The following is an 8,311-nucleotide window of genomic DNA, read 5'->3' as shown; positions in this document are numbered from 1 at the left end:
GCAACCAGGACCACGACCAAAGCTGAAAAGGATAGTACAGATGGTCTAGACCAGTGGTTCTCAACCTGTGGACCGTGACCCCTGAGCGGGAGAAGTGGGAGTCAAACGACCCTTTCACAGGGATCGCCTAAGACCGTTGGAAAATATGGATATTTATATTAAAACTCCTGACAGTAGCAAAGTTACTTCTGAAGCAGTAACAAAAATTTTATGGTTGGGGTCAGCACAATACGAGGAACCGTGTAAAAGGGTCTGAGCAGTAGGAAGGTTGAGAACCACTGATGGGATGGATGGATAACACACTTGAGGTGGGTACCACAGGCAGTTCTGTCGTCTCTCCACAGGAACTCTCCATGTTTACTTGACTTCTCCGTGGCATGGTGACTGGTGTCTATGGAAGACCCAAGGGGCGCAGAGTTAGTGTACAATGGTTTAGCAAGTGCTACACTGGGTGGTTAATGTCCCCATGGCCTTGGTTTAAGAACTCATGGTCAAGGTCAGACTGTGAGAGGAGACTCCATGGACACTACTGTACTTCATGGGGCACCTTGAAGACGGCTAAACTGTCAGTCTATGATGGCAGTCAGCCGACTTTGGAAAAACTAAAGCAAAAGGAAGCATTAAGGCAGAAGGGGGCATACTGTGGGTCTCCTCTTTCCCAGCCTCAGCTCCTCCAAACCAGGTAAGTGTTGTGAGGCCACCTAGAAGGGGGGTGCAATTCAGGGAAGCACACCCAGTGTCACCCCACATTTACTGATCTCAGTGTATGCAAGGCCTCACCAAGTTCAGCTCAATCTCTCTCTGGGGTACCTAGTTTATGCAAGGCTTGTATTTGGGGCTGGAAAGCTGGACTCTCCATCTTTAAGGAGTAGCTACTATACGCCCAGGGCTTTCCACAGCCTCAGTTCTGTGATGTCTGTCCTCAGCTGTTATTTCTTCAAGAAAGAGAGGAGGAAGGAAATTACACAAGGTTGTACTGATAATGCTTGGGACCAAAACCCAGCAACCACCACCACCACCAATAACAACTTTCTTTTCTCCTCCTCCTCCTCCTCCTCCTCCTCCTCCTTCCTCCTCCTCCTCCTTCTTTTCTTCTTCTTCTTCTTCTTCTTCTTCTTCTTCTTCTTCTTCTTCTTCTTTTCTTCTTTTTCTTCTTCCTCCTCCTCCTTCTTTTCTTCCTCTTCTTCTTCTTCTTCTTCTTCTTCTTCTTCTTCTTCTTCTTCTTCTTCTTCTTCTTCTTCTTCTTCCTCCTCCTCCTTTTCTTCTTCTTCTTCTTCTTCTTCTTCTTCTTCTTCTTCTTCTTCTTCTTCCTCCTCCTCCTCCTCCTCCTCCTCCTCCTCCTCCTCCTCCTTCCTCCTCCTCCTCCTCCTCCTCCTCCTTCTTCCTCCTCATTCTCCTCCTCCTTTTTCTTCTACTGTCTCCTCCTTTTCCTTTTTTTCCTCCTCCTCTGTCTTTTAGATAGGGCCTCACGTCCCAGGCTGGCTTTAGACTAACTATGTAGCCAGGAGTACCTTGACTTATGATCTTCTTGCTTGTACCTCCTGGTGCTGGCACTGTGGGTAAGCAATTTGTGCATTCAAGGCAAGCATACTATCAACCAAAATATATCCTCATGCCTAAAGGTATTTCATCTCCATCAGATAATCATACTGCAGTATCACCAAAGGTGCCACTGAGGACAGCAATATGCAATGTAGTCCTTATAAGACATCATGGTCTGCAGAGAATTAATGGGAAGCTGCTTCTGAAGTTCATCTGCTCACCTGGCCAACATGGACTGAACATCCATCCTGACCAGTGAGCTGTAAATACACAAGTAGGTAAGTCATAGCAGCTGTCTGGTGGGCAAAGAGATGAATCTGTAAGTGCATACAGTGAGACCCCTGTGGGGCCATGGAGGAGAATGTGGTGACAGCCACAGAAAGCACAGGGTGGGGCCTCTGGTCAGATGGGAGACTTCACAGTTCTCTGAGCCTCAGAACAAGTTTGGGTGCACTCAGGTGGGCCAGAAGGGGCACAGCATTCAGGATGTCATGCTGTGTATGAATCCCTAGCAAGGAATATTTGGGAAGACAGATGTGGCTCATGAAGCTTGGAGCAGAGCTCCATGGAGGAGGAGAGAGGGACAGCAGACAGCCTATACCTGAAGGGACTGAGCCCCAGAGCACCATACCAGCCCAGGCCAGCCCAGCCCCTCCCTCCAGGAGCTCATGATCTGGCTGAAACATACAGGGTCCTCATGACTGAAGAAACGACACAGGAAAGAAAACTGAAGGCATGCTCGTTATTCTGAGTCATCCAGAGATGCAGATTAAGGCAATCAGCTCATCAAATGAGAGAAATAAAAAGCAAGTGTAGAGGAAAACATGGCATCTCACAGCTGAGACAAAAGGCCTGAGAAAACTTAGGAAGGGTTTACGTGGCTCACAGTTCCAGGGTTACAGTTCGTTATGTAGGGGGAGACAAGGCAGCATGGGTGAGGCAGCTGGTCACATTTTGGCCACAGGAAGCAAGAATTGTGAAATGTGGGTGCTTAACTCAAGTTCTCCCCTTCAGTCTGGGACCTCAGGCCCTGGGATGTGCTGCTCAGGCATTAGGGTGGGTCTCCTACTCCAGTTAACCCAACCTAGACACTGCCTCACAGACATATCCAGAGGTTTGTTTCTGTGGTCATCCCCAACCCCATCAAGTTGGCAAGATTGACCTTCACAGATGAGCCAAGAATGAGGGTACATTTAGCAGAATTGAAATTTTATCTCCCAGTCTCAAAATTCCATGTCTGCATAGCCTAGAGAGCCCCTAAGATGCAGAGGGATCCACCCCAAGTACTCACTGCAGAGCTCATTCATAAGACCACAACCTAAATGTCCTTCAACTGGACAGAGAACAAAAGGGTCAATCCAGGGCAGGGGGAAGGAATGTACTTTCTCTACACACATCATCACGGAGCCAGGTCACCGGGTGCAATGACACCCCACAGAATGTGTCCCACAAGACGGAATACACCATGTCACCCTCCAAAGCCAACCATGGCTCGTGCTTGTAAGAGCAGAGAGGAAGCATAGAGAGCATCTGCCTTCATGCTGCATTTAGCTCAGCTTGAGCCAAGCTGGTGAGAGAGGCGGCTGGCAGAGAGCCTTCTGACGGAGGAAGGTGCCCGAGAGCACAGTGTCCACGAGCTGATGTTAAAGCAAGCGAGCGATTTCCATGTTGGCCTAAATGAACAACTGTGGCACACTGTCTGACTCTACGTCAGTTAAAGGCTCCATCTCAAGACACGAAGAAGAGCTCGGTCTAATGAAACATTTTCTCAAGAGCGCAAAGCTGTATACGGTGTTGGCAAACAGAAGAAAACATGTATCTTTATTTTTTAACCCTAAATGAGGCCTTGATCTCACTGATGCTGCTTCTGAAAGCACTCTTGGCTCTCTGTGTGAGGCCCCCCGGGTGGTGGAATTCACAGTGATTGATAAGTGTCATGTACAGGGACCGGGCGGTAAGTGGCATTGATTAGCATTGTGAAAAGCTATTCAGAGTCATTGTCATAATTGGTGTCATGTCCGTGTACCACCAAGAGAGGTCCTTGAGAATGTCCTGATAGAGGACACGGCTGGCTTGTGTCCTGGCTTCGATCTCTGGCCACCTCGGCCCATGTTGGTCCATCCTCTTGGCCTTACATCTTTCTGGTAATGGTACATTTCCTCCATCTATGTTGTCTTGTGACCCCTGCTGGCTAGACATCACAGGAAACCACTGTTGGGGACTAGACTCTGGCACTGGTCCCAGCAGAGTCATCTACACTAAAGTTTCAGCTACCGAGCTGACTGCCATTTGTCTGATTTTCTGTAGGAGACATGAGAGGTGAAAGTCAAATTTCTCAATAGACACAGCCATGAAGTCCCCTCTGCCTTGGATTACTGCAAAGGCAATCTGGAATACCCTGATATGAATTAGGCATTTCTTTGCTATTCTGCCTCCTCATCCACACTTATAAGGAAGACCTTAGGAGGATCACACTGCTTTTATTTTTTTAAAAGATTTATTTATTATGTATCCAGTGTTCTGCCTGCATGTATGCCCACAGGCCAGAAGAGGGCACCAGATTTCATTACAGATGGTTGTGAGCCACCATGTGGTTGCTGGGAATTGAATTTAGGACCTCTGGAAGAACAGCCAGTGCTCTTAACCTCTGAGCCATCTCTCTGGGCTTCTGTTTTTGGTTTTGTCTCTACCTCCCTGCTAAGCTGTTTTGGGTCTATGAACCAAACATCAGAAATCTTGTTCTACTTGATGGAGCAAACTGTGATTACATAACCGATGCTAAGCATCTCAAAGCTGGGTGTGGATGTGTCTATCATCCTGGCACTTAGGGGCAGGAGGATCAAAAGTTCAAGAGCAGCCTGGGCTCATAAGGCCCTGTCATTAAAGAGAGAGAGAGAGAGAGAGAGAGAGAGAGAGAGAGAGAGAGAGAGAAAGTAAATAATACAAAGATCTTCAAGATTTTAAAATTAAATGGGTGTAATTTTATCCTTTGACACTCAATACACACTGGAGCTGGGATTCAAGCCAGGTGACCTAACTTGAAGCCCATACATTGCCCAACAAGCTACCTCTCTCCATTGAAAAGCAAACTGTGGTTTTCTCAGGAATTCAGGTTAGGCATGGAGGAGGCTTCTAGAATGTTTGTCCAGAATGAGGAGGAGGAAGTTCACATGGAGATTTTCTTGCTTGTGGTGAGTCCTTAAATTCTTCCCAATAAGGAAGTGCCAGAGATGGATCCAAGCTGCTGACAGAGGAGACATTACAGATGTATTTGGTGAGATTTGGGTTAGAGCCAGGCCAGGCCACCAGGAAAATTACCCAGAATGACAATTGCTAGGTGGCCAGGAGTACGGGGCCTCATGGACTAGGGTGGAATGTCATTAACGGACGCAAGGGTAAAGGGTAGAAGTCTTAAGAAGTTCTCTATAAACAAGTGGGGAAATCGAGGCACAAAATAGAGAGACAAGGATTGCTGAGGTCCAGAGGCACAGAGGTAGAGGCCGACAAAGACCTGGGGTGGAATCCAGCTCTGGACTTCCTCATGTGACTTCTTGGTGACCTCTCAGCTTTTTCTAACAGTAATTGGAGAGTAGGGAGTGGGGCTGAGTCAGGGTTGGGGCTCAGGTGACTTCAGGTTTCTATACATAGGAGAGTCAAGGCCATCCTTCACAGAAGACCCCAGTGATAGGGCTGAGTAATGACCAATCAGAGCAGGTCATGGAGAAGTACACAGCAGCCTCCGAATTTCCCATATGCTATTGCTCTTGAATCGAGAGAGAGAGAGAGAGAGAGAGAGAGAGAGAGAGAGAGAGAGAGAGAAGGAAGGAAGGAAGGAAGGAAGGAAGGAAGGAAGGAAGGAAGGAAGGCAGGCTTTCAGGGGAAGCAGAGAAACGGAGGCAAGAGATGGTGGGCATCTATGGGGTCTGAAATTGCACCCCAGGGTGGCGCTGAATACAGCCTTGTCTTCTGGAGACACATTGTCTTCTCCTGACTGACCGGTCCTTCACCAGCCAGCTGAGCCTGGAGGTGGTAGATCACAAAGGCTACCCTGGGCAGTGTGGGGAATCAGCAAAACCTTATATTCTGTCTGGTGCCTTCCCTGTGCTCCTAGACTGCTAGCCTCCAGCAGCTCTCAAGGAGGGTGAGATGACAGGGTTAATTTCTGAAATTATGGCTTTAATACCATCATCACCAATCTGCTAGACTCAGAGACTCCCCCCACCCCTAAACTCAGAAACCCGTCCCCTCAAAAGTCTCTAAGTATGAAGAGGTCTCTTCATTCTCTGGGTTGCTGCAGATCCCCCGCCCCTCTCCACACACCACACATATAATGGTGGGCATTATTCAAGGACTCGAAATCCCCCTGAGTACAAGCCTGCTGAGCCAGCATTCACAGCCTGTTCTGTCCATACCCAAAAAATGAATCCATCAAGCAAGGGAACAAACAGCCCTCTCTCCAGATTAGCTTCCGGGGACAGAGTCAGGTGAGACCAGCATCAGAGGACAGTCTCCAAGGTGGGTCATGGCCAAGCTGACTCTGGCACTAGGGTTCCTGTGAAGGGTTTACATAGGAGCCATTTTCCAGAAGTTGCTGATGAGGAGAGGAGAGGCAGAGGGAGGTAAGCTGATAGCTGATTGGATGTATTGTGCAGCAAACAGCCACCCTGCAGCTCCCTCAGCTCCCCAGAGGGGCTCGGGAAGCAGTCTGGACCTGCACATCTCCTAGCCATCCACTAGGTGGGCTAGATGGGAGCTGTTCTCAGGCGCCACCTCTCTGCAGGCACCACCTCTCTGATGCTCGGAGCTCTGCTCAGCGTCCCCATGGGGACAGTCTGGATGGCTGAGTGGCAGTGGGGCTCTGTGGAGTGCCCTGGAATATGGAAGGTCTCGAGAGGGCACCAAAGAGGAACAGCTGCCCGTGAGTTCTTCTGAAAGAGCAGATTTTACCTAGTAATTACTGTCGGGAGCAACATGACAGGATTTAAATATGCTAATTGGCTTTTAAGATTTTAATTCTGGAACCAGGCAGCACTTCATTTTATAAGATAGAATAGTTCCAGAGAGCCAACAGCGATTTGCTTCACAGACAGAAAAGGGCTAAAGGAAGTGACCTCCCTTGCAAGTGTAGACAGGGAGATAGGAAAGCTTGAGAAAGAACCCCGGCTCCCTCAGAGGGCTTTAGGAGCCTTTGGTGTGCTGGGGGAATTAAGGCAGAGGGGAACCCCATTACCCATCCAGGTCACCTGGCCTGCTTGGAAGTGTGGCTGTTTTCTAGTCTTGATTTCTTAGGGGCTCAGAGAAACTGTAGCTTGATGTGTTAGTGACTTGTCTGGATGCTGCAACAAAATGCTTGACAATGACAACATGAGAGAGGAAGGGTTTCTGAGGGCTGCAGTTTCAGGGACTGTGGTGATATTGTGTTCCTTGAAATATTGTGTGACCCTAATAAACTTATCTGGGGTCAGAGACAGAACGGCCACAATATTAAACATAGAGGATAGGCAGTGGTAACACACGCCTTTAATCCTAGCATTCCAGAGGCAGAAATCCATCTGTTCAAGGATACAGTCAAGCTTGGTGACTCATGCCTTTAATCCCAGGGTGTGATGATAGAAAACAGAAAGGTAGATAAGGCTTGAGGACCAGAAACTAGAAGAATTTGGCTGGTTAAGCTTTTAGGCTTTGGAGCAGCAGTTCAGCTGAGATTCATTTTGGATGAGGACTCAGAAGCTTGCAGTCTGAGGAAACAGGATCAGCTGAGGAACTGGAGAGGTGAGGAAGCTGTGGCTTGTTTTGCTTCTCTGATCTTCCAGCATTCACCCCAATAACTGGCCTCAGGTTTGATTTTATTAATAAGACCATTTAAAATTCATGCTACAAGGGACCACAGTCGGTCATGACCACAAAGACAGGGCAGCAGGAGCAGACAGCCGTCCACAGTGTGTCCACAGTCACAGTCAGGGTGAGGGGAGAGAGAAGGGCTGATGCTCAGGGCATCGTCTCCTTTTTATATAGCCCAGGACCCCAGCCTATAGGATGGCACCGCCCATATGTAGGGTGGGTCTTCACGTGTGGATTAACTTACTCTAGATAACCTCCCACAGACACGCCCAGAGTTTTGTTCCCATGGTGATTCTAGACCCAGTCAAGTTGTCAAGATCATACTCGGTGCCGTGGGACTTCAGTGTGATGAGTCCATTTTAACGACCAGCTTGATCCACTGAGGCAAAAGAAAACCAGCGGCTTCCCGGCGGCTCTTTGATCTACTATCACTGACAAAGGGGAGGAAGAGAGTCCTCTTCTGATTGGCTGGACCTTGGATGGATGAATGGGGGTGTGGAGGGAGTGAGCAGGGACTCCAGTAACAGATGTGATCAGGCCATCTGTGGCTGCTGGCTGCCACTGACGCGGTGGCTCTGTTCTTGGTTCTATTTCAGAGGAAAGGCTTTGAGGTCCTTGAGACTGGTCCTGCTGGGTGGCAGCTGATGTACACCCTGCTGGGTGGGGCTAGGAGAGTAAAACTTGTCAGTTAATGGAAAAGACATCAGGGGCCTGTGCCTGGTGTTGGCCAGAACAAGAGGCTGATCCCCAAGCAGCCTGGGTCTGTTTCAGGCTGGCTAATGGGAGTTGAGCTTGTCCGGGGACACACCCTATGCTGTTAGAGGTCATGCCAGAGTCTCACCTGCCTGAGTGCAGATAAAGGCAGGTCTGTGTCCTGCTGTCCCAGTCAGATAAGCAGGACCTGAGTTCCGGAACACTGAACTCTCTT

This window comes from Onychomys torridus, chromosome 16, assembly GCF_903995425.1.
Source record: "Onychomys torridus chromosome 16, mOncTor1.1, whole genome shotgun sequence".
Taxonomy (NCBI): domain Eukaryota; kingdom Metazoa; phylum Chordata; class Mammalia; order Rodentia; family Cricetidae; genus Onychomys; species Onychomys torridus.
This window is presented reverse-complemented; position numbering follows the sequence as displayed.